The 13,281-nt window shown below is 49.4% G+C and overlaps 2 long non-coding RNA genes across 2 annotated transcripts in view; one reads left to right on the forward strand and one right to left on the reverse strand.

Moving 5' to 3' along the window:
* LOC140428063 (uncharacterized) overlaps positions 1-10,625 on the forward strand; it is a 205,832-nt gene extending 195,207 nt beyond the window's left edge. Inside the window, exon 3 of the long non-coding RNA XR_011948689.1 lies at positions 9,105-10,625. This is a non-coding gene — a long non-coding RNA (uncharacterized lncRNA). The remainder of the gene's footprint in view (positions 1-9,104) is intronic.
* LOC140428060 (uncharacterized) overlaps positions 9,388-13,281 on the reverse strand; it is a 76,761-nt gene continuing 72,867 nt past the window's right edge. Inside the window, exon 3 of the long non-coding RNA XR_011948687.1 lies at positions 9,388-9,504. This is a non-coding gene — a long non-coding RNA (uncharacterized lncRNA). The remainder of the gene's footprint in view (positions 9,505-13,281) is intronic.

The raw sequence follows: 13,281 nt of genomic DNA on the forward strand, positions 1-13,281 counted from the left end.
ACACCTGATACATGTGAGGCCCCTGTCACTTTAGTCTTCACAATGGCCCTGCCCATACCGCCAGACCCGAGACCCCCCTCGCCACCAGCCCCCGGCATAGTGGTCCAAGATCTCAAGTCCCTGATACAGACTTTGCCATGAGGAAGGGTGTGAGCACGCTGTCAGCAGAAACTCAGGAGTCAGACTTAAACATAACCTGAGGAGCACCAGAGCTTTCCTCACAGAAAGATGCTATCACTCCCCTGCCTTGTATAGAGACCCACTGTCAATGCCAACACAGGCCTATCACCCTGGAGTGATGTTATCCAGACCCTTGGAGGGGGGAGAGTGTTGAGCTGACAGACTCAGTCTTGTCTCACGGGAATCTGGAGACAATCAAGGCCTCCCTGGTTCTCCAGACATGCCGGACTCTTGCTGCCACCTGCCTTCCAACCTCCGGCTCCTTCTCAGACTCGTCCTCCAGACCCTTCTGGTCCTCCTCCGCCTCCTCCACCTCATCAGGCGAGGCTGCATTTTTTTCCTCCTCCTCCTCCTCATCCAGTTTGTCGCCCCACTGATGTGCCAGATTGTGGAAGGCACAGCAGATCACCACAAAGAGGAACTCCCTCTAGGGGGTGTCCTGTAGAGCCCCACCAGAGTGATCCAGACAGTAGAACTGAATTTTGAGCAGCTCAAGGCACCGCTCAATGATAGCACGGGTTGCATTGTAACGCATTTCCGCCTCAGTCTCTGCCTCTTGGCATCATCAGCTATGACCTCAGCGTGCATCCCTTGTCCCCACGAGCCAACCTGTCATTTTGGGGTGATCCTCGAAGACACTGGGGATCTCCGAATGCCCCAGGCTGGAGCTGTAATGCATGCTCGCAGGATAGCGCACACACGCGTATATGATTCTGAGACAGTGGTCGCATACGATCTGAAAATTCAGCATGGAACTCCTTCCTGTTAATATAGAGCACTCCCTGATGCCCTGGTGCTCGCAGCGTGACATGCGAGCCGTCTATGGCTTCCTGGACGTACGGCACCCTGGCGCAGGTGGCAAATCCTGCAGCCCAGGGATTTTGATGGGCCTGGTCCAGGTCGCAGTTGATATAGTCAGATGCCTGGGCATGCAGAGCATCTGTCACCTCCAGCAATGCACCTGTGGGCATTTGACTGTGAAATGCCACGCAGGTCCCTGCTTGAGCCCTGGAATGACTCGGTGAAAGTTCGGGCTGCAGTGACCTTCATGGCCACCGGGAGCGGGTGCCCTCCTCCTCCGCGGGTGCCGCACGGTCTCTCTGTTGAGACGTAGTCTTCTGTGGCATATGCCACAGCTCTATCAAGGAGCAAAGACTATTATACACCGAGGTGTGTTGCTGGCCTCCCCTTCTGGCCCCCTGCTCAGCCTATTCGGTAGCCAGGTCTGGAGGGTGTGAAGTGGCCCCCTGCACATGTGGTGCGGTCTCCTGCCTGTGTTGGTTTTACAGCCTTCTTTGGCGTCTGCCTGCCTCGGCTGCGACAAGCCCAGCGAGGGCAGCCTCCGCGGGATCTACACCAGCAAACATTTTTGTATCTGGAAGGAATTGAAGAAGGAGAGAGTCTGACAATCAGTTAGGGCTTCCATCCCTGAACCCTCATATCTCCCAGCCTCCCCCACCCTTACCAAGTCTGTCATACTTTCTCTCAGAGTGCCATTTAGTGAGCCAGTTGTGCTGGCAAACCTTACTCTGCACAGTCACTCCTTGCCAGATCATGAACTTCTAGGCCACAGGCCTCTGCCAGCAACATTAGAGAGGCCATGCTCAGCTGTCCTCTGCTCATCGAGACATTTACCTTTTGGCTGCGAGAGGGGCCTCAGTGGTGAAATCCTGCTCTTTATTGTTTGATTGTTGGCAGCTGCCTCTGACCTCTGACACTCCGATGCTAGAGACGAATTGTTCAGGCACCAAAGGTTGCAGGACATCCAGTCCACTAATCGTCCTCTCAGAAAGGGCACCTGCGGCTTTGAGGAGGCACTTTTGAGCAGCACGGTAGCACAGTGCCTCGCACTGTTGCTTCACAGCTCCAGCGTCCCAGGTTCGATTCCCGGATTGGGTCACTGTCTGTGCGGAGTCTGCATGTTCTCCCCGTGTCTGCGTGGATTTTCTCTGGGTTCTCCAGACTCTTCCATCAGGCAGAAGATACAGAAGTCTGAAGACCCGCACATCCAGACATAGAATCAGCTTCTTCCCCACAGCTACAAGACTCCTCAACAACTCCCCCTCGGACTGATCTGTTCCCTGTAAGAACACTATTCACGACGCCCTATGCTGCTCTTGCTCATGCATTTGCTTTGTTTGGCCCCTTGTTCCGCACTGTAACCAATCACTGTTTGTCGATGTACCATTTGTCAATGTACTCTGTTGATTATTCTTTTGTCTACTATGTACGTACAGTGTACGTTCCCTTGGCCGCAGAAAAATACTTTTCACTGTACTTCGGTACATGTGACAATAAATCAAATCAAATCAAAATCAATATTTCCTATTTTGGCTTGAGGTGCCTGCATTGAAAGATACAATTATTATTTGATGTCCGTTTATTCATATCCTACTTTAGATTATGATTAAATATGTGGATGGTAATGTAGATGTAACTGGAAAAATGCCTTTTTGCTGACTTTGGTAAAAAAGATGCCTTTGCTCCTGTCCCACGCTGATCTTGATACACTGGTGCGCCTTCCCATCGAGAGCAGCAGTCATACCGGAAATGTGCCACTGTTTTGCATTGTGGCTGATTTCTCAAGTCTACAGTGGGGCCATTGAAAAGCCAATGATGCAGAAATTCAGTGCAGCAGTTACTTATATATTAATGATTTGGACGAGGGAACAAAATGTAACATCTCAAAGTTTGCAGATGATACCAGGTTGGGTGGGAGGGTAAACAGTGACCAGGATGCAGAGATCCCTCAGCATGATCTGGACAGGTTGGGCGAGTGGTCAAATCAATGGCAGATGCAGTATAATTTAGATAAGTGTGAGGTTATTCACTTTGGAAGCAAAAACAGGAAGGCAGATTACTACCTGAATGGTTGTAAATTGGGAGAGGGGAGTGTGCAGCGGGACCTGTGTGTCCTTGTGCACCAGTCACCGAAGGTAAGCATGCAGGTGCAGCAGGCAGTAAAGAATATTGTAAGAAGATAGTATATTGGCTTTCATTGCGAGAGGTTTCGAGTACAGGAGCATCGATGTGTTGTTGCAATTATACAGGGCCTTGATGAGGCCATACCTAGAATATTGTGTGCAGTTTTGCTCTCCTTTTCTGCAGAATGATGTTCTTGCTCTCGAGGGAGTGCAGTGAAGGTCACCAGACTGATTCCAGGGATGGCGGACTGTCTTATGAGGAGAGATTGACTAGGTTAGGATTGTTCTCGCTGAAGTTCAGAAGAATGAGGTGGGATCTCATAGAGACTTATAAAATTCTAACAGGACTAGAAAGGTGCACAATGGTGGGTGCATCCAAAACCAAGGGTCACAGTCTGAGGATTCAGGATAAACCATTTCGGACAAAGTTGAGGAGACATTTCTTCACTCAAAGAGTGGTGAGCCTGTGGAATTCATTACCACAGGAGGTAGTTGATGCGAAAACAGTGAATATATTCAAGAGGTGGCTAGATAATGCACTTGGGGCGAATGGGATCAAAGGTTCTGGGGAGAAAGCAGGATTAGGCTATTGAGTTGGATGATCAGCCTGATCGTGATGAATGGCGGAGCAGGCTCGAAGAGCCAAAAGGCCTCCTCCTGCTCCAATCTTCTATGTATATGAATCTTATACTCGGAATGTCCACAGGATTTCTCCTGAACCACCCCTGTAATTTTGGCAGGCATTTGGCAGATAGTCAGTTGTACATAACTGAACCATTTTCTGACAAAGTTGCTGCGGCAGAATGTTAAGCCCCCCACGAAGTTGCCCCCATTAATCTCCATTGGCAGTGTTGTTCCTCACTTTGATCTTGACTGCAGAGCTTCCCATGACACGGGGAATAGGTTCTGTGCTGCCAGTTGAGCTTCAGGTGGTTATGCATGCTTCAGAAACTTCAGGACTTGATGATTGGTAGGCTTTTTACTGAGCTGCAAATGGTTTCCCATTTTGCATTCTCTCTTTATCCACTATTTTAGAGCTCAGAATTGGTCCTGTACCCTTCAGCTTGCTGCCAGCGAGTATGCAGTGGAACATAATGCTGGCACATCATGCACAACACCCATAGCTGCAGCTAGTATATACTTTGCTTACATCCTGAAGAAGTGCCTCAAACATTTTCACGTGCTGAGTACAATTACGTTATTCAAATGAAATGAAATTGTATCTGATACATAATGATATATTGTGTGAAGCAATTTTTAAATTTCATTCGCTCAACTGGATTCAGAAACTTGGCCCTGACGTCATTTGGGTGGCAAAGCTTATATTTGGCATTTAAATCAAGTTGTTGCACTTCTTCGTGAAATTGAACACACAGAATAGTGCAGTGATACATTTTGGTAGGAAGAATGAGGAATATAAACTAATGGTACGATATTTAATGAGGGGTGGGGGAGGGGTCGAGAGACCTGGGATGTATGTACGCAATTGTTGAAGGTGACAGGGCATGCTGAGAAGACTGTTAAAAATGTATATAGGATCCTTGGCTTTATAAATAGAGTAAGAAGTGTTCCAACACCAGGTTAAAGTCCAACAGGTTTGTTTTGAATCACTAGCTTTTGGAGCACAGCTCCTTCCTCAGGTTCCTCCTTCCTCCCACCTGATGAAGGAGCAGTGCTCCGAAAGCTAGTGATTCGAAACAAACCTGTTGGACTTTAACCTGGTGTTGTAAGACTTCTTACTGTGCTCACCCCAGTCCAACGCCGGCATCTCCACATCATTGATAAATAGAGGCAGAGCACAAAAGTTTGGATGTTAAAACCTCTATAAAACTCTGGTTGGGCCTTAGCTGGAGTATTATACTCAATTCTGGACACCACACTTTGGAACAAATGTAAACCCTTGGATTCTGGACGGATTGATACCAAGGGTGGGGGACTTCAATTTTATGGGGAGATTGGGAAAGCTGAGGTTGTTCTCCTTAGAGTACAGAAGATTAATAGAATATTATTAGAGGGGTTTGAAATCTTGATGAGAGTAGGAGATTCTAACTCTTGATATTAAGGTAGGTAACCATGAGGATACCGATTTAAAGTTATCGATAAAAAGACCAGAGGCATCAAAAACGTATTTAAATAACGGCATTGAGTCGGTGGGGCGAAAGAGAAAATGCTGTAAAATCTCAGCAGGTCTGGCAGCATCTGTAGGGAGAGGAAAGAGCTAATGTTTCGAGTCCGATGACTCTTTGTCAAAGCTAACAGACAGAGAAAGTGGGAAATATTTATACTGTGGAGTGAGAATGAAAGATGAGTCACAGCCACAGAAACCCAGGGAAACCGGGTGCTAATGGCCACAGAAACCAAAGGGAAAGAGTGCTAATGGCAGTCCCCAGAGAGGACAAAAGATGTGAAAGGCCAAACAGCGGAGAAATTAACATCACAGGATGATCTGTAAATGTGGGGGGAGGGGAAGGGGAAGCAAAGAGGAGAGAGGCGAAGGAAAGGTGGATATGATTGGGGGGGGGGGGGGGGAATTAAATATATATTACGAAAGAAAGAAATGGTAAAAGACAGTTAAAATGAAATGAAAACAAATGGGTCGAAGTGGAGTAGAGCTGATCATCTGAAGTTGTTGAATTCGATGTTCAGGCCGAAAGGCTGCAACGTGCCTAACCGGAGGATGAGATGTTGTTCCTCCAGTTTGCGTTGCGCTTCACTGGAACATTGCAGCAGGCCAAGCACAGATATGTGGGAATGGGAGCAGGGTCTTTTGTTAAAATGGCAAGCAACAGGAAGGTCCTGAATATGCACAGATCGAAGATGCACAGCAAAGCGATCACCCAGTCTGCATTTGGTCTCTCCGATATAGAGGAGACCACATTGGGAGCAGCGAATGCAGTAGACCAAATTGGAAGAGATGCAAGTGAAACGCTGCTTAACCTGGAATGTGTGTTTTGGGCCTGGAATGTTAAGCATGGAAGAGGTAAAGGGGCAGGTGTTACACCTTCTGCGATTGCATGGGAAGGTGCCATGGGTGATGGGAGAGGTACTGGGTATGCTGGAGGAGTGGACTAGGTTGTCTCGGAGGGAACGGTCTCTGTTGAATGCTGACAGAGGGAGTGAAGGGAAGATGTGTTTGGTGGTGGCATCACGCTGGAGTTGGCGAAAATGGCGGAGGATTATGCTTTGCATATGGAGGCTGGTGGGATGAAATGTGAGAATGAGGGGGACTCTATCCTTGCTCTGGGAGGGAGTGGAGGGGGTGAGGGTAGTGGCGTGGGAGATGGACCGCACTCTGTTGAGGGCCCTGTCCACAACTGTAGGTGGGAAATCACGGTTGAGGAAGAAGGAACACATTTTCGAAGCACCATTTTGGAAAGTGGCGTCATCGGAACAAATGCGACGGAGACAAAAGGGTTGAGAGAAAGAGTTGGAGTCCTTACAGGGTGTAGGATGCGAAGAGCTGTAGTCCAGATAGCTGTGCGAGTCAGTGGGCTTGTAGTGGATATTAGTGGAAAGTCTATTGCCGGAAATGGAGTTAGAAAGATCAAGGAAGGGAAGGGAAGTGTCTGAAATGGACCAGGTGAAAGTGATGGATGGGGTGGAAACTGGAAGCGAAGTTGATGAATTTTTCCAGGTCCGAGCAAGAGCATGACGCGGCACCAAAATAATCATCAATGTATCGGTAAAGGAGTTGTGGGAGGGGGCCCGGATAGGCCTGGAACAAGAAATGCTCCACATACCCCATAAAAAGGCAAGCGTAGCTAGGACCCATGCGGGTACCCATTGCTACACCTTTGATTTGGAGAAAGTGAGATGAGTTAAAGGAGTAGTTGTTGAGGTTTTTGTTCCAGGTTAAGCAGCGTTTCACTTGCATCTCTTCCAATTTGGTCTACTGCATTCGCTGCTCCCAATGTGGTCTCCTCTGTATCGGAGAGACCAAAGGCAGACTGGGTGATCGCTTTGCGGAGCATCTTCGTCTGTGCGCATTCAGGACCTTGACCTTCCTGTTGCTTGCCATTTTAACAAAAGACCCTGCTCCCATGCCCACATGTCTGTTCTTGGCCCACTGCAATGTTCCAGTGAAGCTCAACGCAAACTGGAGGAACAACATCTCATCTTCCGGTTAGGCACGCGACAGCCTTCCGGCCTGAACATCGAATTCAACAACTTCAGGTGATCAGCTCTACCCCACCTCGACCCATTTGTTTTCATTTCATTTTAACTGTCTTTTACCATTTCTTTCTTTCTTAATATATATTTAATTCCCCCCCCCGCAATCATATCCACCTTTCCTTCACCTTTCTCCTTTTTGCTTCCCCCTTCCCCTCCCCCCACATCTACAGTTCATCCTCTGATGTTAGTTTCCCTGCTTTTTGGCCTTTCACATCTTTTGTTCTTTCTGGGGACTGCCATTAGCACTCTTTCCCCTTGGTTTCTGTGGCCATTAGCACCCGGTTTCCCTGGGTTTCTGTGGCTATGGCTCATCTTTCACTCCACAGTATAAATATTCCCACTTTCTCTGTCTGTTAGCTTTGACAAAGAGTCATCGGACTCGAAACATTCGCTCTTTTCTCTCCCTACAGATGCTGCCAGACCTGCTGAGATTTTCCAGCATTTTCTCTTTCGTTTCAGATTCCAGCATCCGCAGTAATTTGCTTTCATTTGAATCGCTGGGAAATGGAATTCATTGAAGAGGGTGGTTGATGTATATTCAATAATGATTTCAAAGGGCAGCACGGTGGTCCAGTGGTTAGCACTGCTGCCTATGGCGCTGAGGACTGTCTGTGTGGCGTTTGCACTTTCTCCCCGTGTCTACGTGGGTTTACCCCCACAACTTAAAGATGTGCAGATTGGGTGGATTGCCCCTTATTTGGAAAAAACAGTAATTGGGTGCTCTAAATTTATTTTAAAAAAAAGAAAAATAATGTTTTCAAAAGGGAATTTGATAAATACATAAAGCGAAAAAGAATTGCAGGTCTATGGGGAAATATCAAAGGATTGGGATGAATTGATAGGTCCACCAAAGATCTGGCACGGATACAATTGGTTGAATATCTGATTGGGAGACTGTGAGGCATGGAACCATTAAATTCTGGGATTTTCCTGTTCCTATTATATATAAATAGCATTTATTGTAATCTCAATGAAAATTAACTAAATTGACAAGATTCACCCAGTGGAACTGCGGCCTCAGAGGAGGTTGAGGAGGTTACTTAAATCTCACAACAAGCAGAGCTCAACTGGGTTTGTATAAATAGGACCTCGTGAAAAACTCATGAAATAGGAGGAACGTCTGTTAAACCCAACTCTCGAACACAAAAAAATACATCTCAGGGAGATCTTTGTTGAGGTGCACATATTCTTCATGGAATAGAAACGCCCCCAAAAAAGCCCTCCAAAATGCTAGAAAGCAGCAAGGCAAAATGGTGCCAGTTTAAGGGTGTGAAGAGAAGATCTAGGACAGGTAGGTATCAGGGAGTATTTCAGTGCACAGAAGCTGTTCAATAATTGTAATGGAAGGCTGGACAAACTCATTTCAGGACAGTGGAGGTATTTATTAAAGAAAACATCTAGATGCTGCAATGGTAAGGCTGTAAAAGATTGCGGTTCTGGATCAAATGGGCAGAGCCTTTTTAATCTGAGACAGTTTTGTTACCAATAATTAGATGACATTAGATTACATATTTCTCTGCTTATTTCCTTTTTGCCAAATGCTGAACTGCTGTTCAATAGCTCTCATTCCACAGCTCTTTAAGCATGCAGAGTTGGCAGTCATTCCTTATCATTCCTACATATGGTGCAATTAGGTCATTCACAGTAATAGAAATTACATTTCTTTAGAATTATCCCAAGATCAGTCATCTTCATCCAAATTTATTTTCTGACTTGGTTACTTCTTGCTCTGCCTCTTGGACACTTTATTTCTGGGTAAGGTGGTTGTCAGTTTTTTTAATTAGGAACCTTCAGTGATTTATGTCAGTGTTTTTCTGTTTTCCCCAGGACCCAGTTTTGCCAACCAGCCGATCTTCGGGACCCACGCCAGCCAACCTTCTTGACCCACGCGGTCGAACTTCAGGACCCACGCCAGCCAACCTTCTTGACCACGCGGCCAACCTTCGAGATCCATGCCGGCCAACCCTCTTGACCCACACGGCTGACCTGTGGTAGCCACACCGGCCACCGTTCCTGAGCCAAGCGGCTGACCTTCGTGACTCACGCTGGCTTACCTTCGCGACAAAATCTGCTGGCGTCCCCAACAATGTCATGTTCGCTCACCTTTAATGCGATGGAGAGCCTGTTGGTTTTCACAATCTCAGTTGAATCAGGGTCACAGGAGGAGAGGGCAATGAACGCAACAGGTGCAGACTTCAGCCAGTCCCTTTGTGCCATCTTCATCTTTCTGAAAATGGAAAATGCAACCTCGCACATGTAATAATAATAATATTCTTTATTGTCACAAGTAGGCTTACATTAACACTGCAATGAAGTTATTGAGAAAAGCCCCAAGTTGCCACATTTTGGCGCCTGTTCGAGTACACAGAGGGAGAATTCAGAATGTCCAAATTATCTAACAGCATGTCTTTCGGGACTTGTGGGAGGAAACCGGAGCACCCGGAAGAAACCCACGCAGACACGGGGAGAATGTGCAGACTCCACACAGACAGTGACCCAAATCAGGAATCAAACCTGGACCCTGGAGCTGTGAAGCAACAGTGTTACCGACTGTGCTACCATGCTGCCCCACATGTAGGTAATTGTGAAGCGTACTAGCAACAATGCATGTTTTACTCAGCATTGGATACTTCTCAGAGATGGTACTCCAGAATGTTGAAAACCTCATGGGCTTTTGGTGTGTTTTTAATGTGATTATCATAGAATTTACAGTGCAGAAGGAGGCCATTCGGCCCATCGAGTCTGCACCAGCTCTTGGAAAGAGCACCCCACCCAAGGTCAACACCTCCACTCTATCCCCATAACCCAGCCCACCCAACACTAAGGGCAATTTTGGACACTAAGGGCAATTTATCATGGCCAATCCACCTAACCTGCACATCTTTGGACTGTGGGAGGAAACCGGAGCACCCGGAGGAAACCCACGCACACACGGGGAGGATGTGCAGACTCCGCACAGACAGTGACCCAAGCTGGAATCGAACCTGGGACCCTGGAGCTGTGAAGCAATTGTGCTATCCACAATGCTACCGTGCTGCCCAGGTCACAGGTCAGGTACAGCAGCACTGTCTTTTAATTTGGAGTCAGCTGTAAGTTGATAACTGACTCTGGGGTCTCAATGTCAAAAGGAATTTGTAACCTGTGGTAGTCTGTGTAGAGGTATTATGGTACCTGGTAATGCTGGAACACCATTGGTAGATATTGTATGTTTCCTTTTGGTCAAGCTGTATGGTAGCTCCGCCCTGAAAGGCAGGGTATAAGAGCCCGTGCCACCCCAGCAGCCTTCATTCTGTACCTGAGCTGCTGGAGGAAACATCTAGCTTATTAAAGCCTTCAGTTGGACTACAACCTCGCTTTAGTGGTCATTGATTGTGCATCAATTTAATAAGCTAGATTTAAAAGGATGGAAATCCGAATCAAGCCGGAGTGTCTGCAACTCAGCCCACACGTGGCGAACTCAGCGGCAATCTTCAAGCACGGGCTGGCGTGTTTTAAAGGACATCTCGGAACAGCCGAAAACACACCCACGGGAGAACAGAAATGCAAGTCCTACACTCGAGGGTGAGCCCGGAAATTTAAACCCTCATCGAGGATGCGGAAGACTTCGATGCAGCACTAGAGCTGCTAAAAGGACATTATATTCGCCCGGTAAATCAGGTCTACACCCGACACCTGCTAGCAACGAGGTGACAAATCCCTGGGGAATTGCTGGAAGAATTCTACCGTGCGCTCTTGGTGTTGGGGAGAAACTGCAGCCCGCAAGTTTCGTCGGGCGACCACACAGAACTCTTGATCCGGGACGCTTTTGTGGCAGGTATGCTGTCTTCCCAAATCCACCAGTGATTGCTGGAAAAAGACACCCTAGGCCTCAAGGAGGCACGGACCATTGCAGGTTCCCTGGATGTGGCCTCCAGAAACGCCCGCGCTTATGTTCCCGACCGTTCGGCAGCCCACTGGGCATCGTGGAACCACTCCGCAGCCGACCCCGAGACATCCCCCATCCCCCCACAAGCTTGTGCTGCAAGGTGGCCTGGCAAAGCCGGGGGGCCCCGCTGCTACTTTTGCGGGCAGGCCAAGCACCCCCGGCAGCGCTGCCCGGCCCGCCCATCCACCTGCAAGGGATACGGTAAAAAGGGCCATTTCGTGGTGGTATGCCAGCCCCGTGCGGTCGCTGTGGCCTCCGGCAGCGAATGCGGACCGCCACCACAAACCTCTCCACAGTCCCTGTGCGGCCCCAAGCCATCCTCGGCTATGTAGTGCGAAATGGAGTTATAGGCCCCGACCCTGAATGCATGCGCCACCTTATGGAGTTCCCCCTCCCTCACTGCTCCAAAGCCCTGAAGCGCTGCCTAGGGTTTTCTCTTACTATGCCCAGTGGGTCCCCAACTATGCGGACAAGGCCCGTCACCTGATCCAATCCACAGCTTTTCCCCTGTCGATAGAGGCCCGCCAGGCCTTCAACTGCATCAAAGCACCACGATGCACGCCATCGACGAATCCCTCCCCTTCCAGGTCGAGAGCGACGCGTCTGACGTAGCTCTGGCGGTCACCCTCACCAAGCGGGCAGACCCGTGGCCTTCTTCTCATGTACCCTCCATGCTTCCGAAATCCGCCACCCCTCAGTCGAAAAGGAGGCCCAGGCCATAGTAGAAGTTGAGTAGAAGGAGGCATTACCTGGCCGGCAGGAGATTCACTCTCCTCACTGACCAACGGTCGGTTGCTTTCCTGTTCGATAATGCACAGCGGGGCAAGATAAAAAACGATAAGATCTTGCGGTGGAAGATCGAACTCTCCACCTACAACTACGAGATCTTGTATCGTCCCGGGAAGCTAAACGAGCCTCCTGATGCCCTGTCCCGCGGCACATGTGCCAACACACAAGTGGACCGCCTCCGAGCCCTCCACGAGGACCTCTGCCACCCGGGGGTCACTCGCTTTTTCCACTTTATCAAGATCCGCAACCTGCCCTACTCCATCGAGGAGGTCAGGACAGCCACCAGGGACTGCCAAATCTGCGCGGAGTGTAAACCGCACTTCTACCGGCCAGAGAAAGCGCACCTGATAAAGGCTTCCCGTCCCTTTGAACGCCTCTGCATGGACTTCAAAGGACCCCTCCGCTCCACCGACCGCAACACGTACTCCCTGAAATTGATTGACGAGTACTCTATTCACCATCCCCTGGCCCGACATGACCGCAACCACCGTCATCAAGGCCCTCCATAGTATCTTTGCACTGTTTGGGTTCCCCACTTACATACATAGTGATAGGGGGTCCTCCTTTATGAGCGACAAACTGTCAATTCCAGCTCAGCAAGGGCATCGCCTCGAGCAGGACGACCAGTTACAACCCCCAGGGTAACGGACAGGTAGAGAGGGAGAATGGAACGGTCTGGAAGACCATCCTACAGGCCCTACGGTCCAGGAATCTCCCAGTCTCCTGCTGGCAGGAAGTCTTCCCGGATGCCCTCCACTCCATCCGGTCACTGCTTTGTACCACAACCAACCAAACAACTCACGAACATCTCCTTCCCCAGGAAGTCCTCCTCTGGGACCTCGCTCCCAACCTGGCTGGAGGCTCCTGGACACATCCTGCACCGAAAACACGTGCGGGCACACAAGAGAGTCGAGAGGGTCCATCTTCTCCACGCCAACCCCCAGTACGTCTACGTGGCGTACCCCGACGGCAGACAAGATATGGTCTCCCTACGAGACCTGGCGCCCGCTGGAGCCCCACGCACACCCCAGCCACCAGTCCCACCCTCCCACCACCAGTGCACCTTACAGGAGGATCGGTCCTTCCGCCGGCCCCGTCTAGGCCCCCCCACCCACCGACGCACCCCGCAGACGCTCCCTTCCCAGGTCAACCGTTTTTCCCACCAGCGCCGTCTAGGGGTGTTGAAGCTGCCACAGAGATCGACGTCACGCTCCCGGAGTCACAGACGCCCGAGCCTCCACCGGAGTCACCACCGAAGCTTCGACAATCACAGAGGGCGACCAGGGCCCC

Source organism: Scyliorhinus torazame, chromosome 8, assembly GCF_047496885.1.
Source record: "Scyliorhinus torazame isolate Kashiwa2021f chromosome 8, sScyTor2.1, whole genome shotgun sequence".
NCBI classification, from domain to species: Eukaryota; Metazoa; Chordata; class Chondrichthyes; order Carcharhiniformes; family Scyliorhinidae; genus Scyliorhinus; species Scyliorhinus torazame.